At 37.5% G+C, this 2,500-nt stretch overlaps 1 protein-coding gene across 1 annotated transcript in view; it reads left to right on the top strand.

Moving 5' to 3' along the window:
* LOC122251566 (P-selectin) overlaps positions 1–2,500 on the top strand; it is a 114,748-nt gene that overhangs the window by 70,644 nt on the left and 41,604 nt on the right. The gene's annotated exons all lie outside the window — the stretch shown is intronic.

The following is a 2,500-nucleotide window of genomic DNA, read 5'->3' as shown; positions in this document are numbered from 1 at the left end:
ACTTAGAGCGATCAACCTTGAAAGGAGGAAAGGAAGAGGAAATAACAAGAGCACTAAAAGGCATTAAAAGAGGAAAAGTACCAGGAGGAGATGGAACTAGTATTGATCTTATTCAAGATGCAGGAGAGATTGTGGCAGTAAAACTAGACAATCAAATATCTAAACGACGCTAAAAATAGGCTGACACAAAAGACCTATGAAATTACCGACCTATAAGCCTCCTGTCAGCAATCCATAAACTGTTCACAAAAATCAGCGCAACCCGCATCTCCGATGCATTGCATTCAAAAAAACTCAGCGAACAGGCAGGCTTCCGCACACATACACACACATACACACATTCACGCACATTCACACACATTCACACAAATTCACACACATTCACACACACACACACACACACACACATACACACATATACACACACATACACATACACACACATACACACACATACACACACGCGCGCGCGCGCGCACATATGTATGTGTGTGTATTTATGTATATATGTATGTATTATATGTATATATATACATATATACATATATATGTATATATATACATATATACATATATATATAAATATATATATATATATACATATACATATACATATACACATACATACATCTATATGTATGTATGTATGTACCTTTTGCATCTTATTCCCCCATTATATCCCGTACTCTTTCTTGACATTACGCAATCCCAACTTTCCTCCTGCGTAATCATCTTTGGACACTTAATTCCAGAGTCTCCCCCAACAACCTTGGTGCCAGACGTATGATTATGAGAGTTGTGAGGGAGCCAAGCCAAGTACTCACAATAGGTCATAAAGAGCCCTCCCATATTGCCTGCCTTCCCCCATGCTTCATCGCTACCCATTCATTCAGCCATGATGTAAACATGGGATTCGCGAGTACTCATGGGTGTCACGTGACCTCAAGTGCAGATCTGGCACTCCCACGGGTCACCGAATTTTCCCACGGGTCACAAAATTTTCCCACGGATCTCCCGAGCTTCTCACAATTGGCTCTGAAAGGCTGGATGACGTGTACAGGGAGATGACTTTGGTGTTTAGGTTTGCCTCTTATTTTTAGTTACTGTTAGATACTGTTTATTTAGTGCCATTATTTTTTATCTTTTTTTACTCCTGTTGCTGCTATTGTTCTAACAAGATAACAGGGAATGGATATGTAGATAGACTGATAGATAGATAGATAGATAGGTTGATATGAATAGGTAATGATATGGATTTTTTCAATGATAACAAATATCCACAGATGAATGTTTATTTACGAGTTTCCCTGACTCGTTTAATAGGCTCAAGAAAGAGGACTCAAACAAGTTATTATTCAACAGTTGCTGTTATCCATATTACCATTGTCATTGATATTATTATTATTATTAACATTGCAAAAAAATGAAAAGAAGAACAACAGAAAATAATGATATTAAGTGAATCCACCACCCTCACCCCGACAAAAGCTACAACAATAATGAAATTTAATATTCCCCCCCCCCCGCCTCAAAACAAAACAAAACGGAAACACCTACTTCGGCCTTCCCTTTTAAGACTTAACTGCCGGAAACGAGAGACAGATAAGAGCAAGGGGGAGGGGGGATTAGAGATAAATTCCAGAGGCCATCCACTGGCCCCTTAACCCCTTCCTGGTGGCCGGCTGTGCAGAGGCCGCCCAGGTGACGCCGCCCAGTGCTTTGGCTACCGGATCCGCCCACACGAACGAGATGGAAAAACGGAATTGAAAGATAGAGGAGGAGACAGCAGGGAGGAAAGGAGAGAGAAGAGCACTGGAGGGGATACACATTTTTTTTTTTTTTATGTTCCGTGTACTAAGAAAACAAAATAAGGAATGTAAATTGGGGAGAAAGAAAATTCTTAATCAATTCTTGTGTAAAATCCATTGACTTTTATTGGCCGCCAATGTTAATAGATGCAGTGAATGTTAAATTTCTTTCTTCGTTTTCGAAATGGAACTGGTCAAATGTCAAAACACGTCACGGACTTGTTGAAATAGTTCAGTTGCCAGTTGTTACTGTAATGAATATTTATTATCGTTATTTCAATCTGAATATTTAGTTTTAGTATTGATATTACTACTACCAACATTCCTCAGAATTAGGTTACTGTTTGTCCACTTATAGTTCGTGATTTTTCTGACAGGTCAATTTATAATATGGGTGTGATTCTTTTTTTTATCATCCAAAGGTTACGATAGATCATTATCACTATGATTTATGTATCATCATCATAATCTCTTCAAATTACATTTTATTTTACTTTGCATTTTATATGCGATTGCATTTCCAACATTTTATATTTGTCTTTGATTAGTATCGTCATGAATATTGCCAATATAATTTATTGTTCCATAAATATTATCTTTTGCATCACAATCTTTCTCCTTTCACTTGCACTTACATCTCTCTTATGTGGAACATAAGTATCGTCACGACATGCATTATCATAATATGTTGT

Source organism: Penaeus japonicus, unplaced genomic scaffold, assembly GCF_977035675.1.
Source record: "Penaeus japonicus unplaced genomic scaffold, GWHDUDI00000001_assembly GWHDUDI00000026, whole genome shotgun sequence".
In the NCBI taxonomy this organism is placed as follows: domain Eukaryota; kingdom Metazoa; phylum Arthropoda; class Malacostraca; order Decapoda; family Penaeidae; genus Penaeus; species Penaeus japonicus.
The sequence above is the reverse complement of the archived record's forward strand: the minus strand, read 5'-3'. Positions and strand labels throughout refer to the sequence as shown.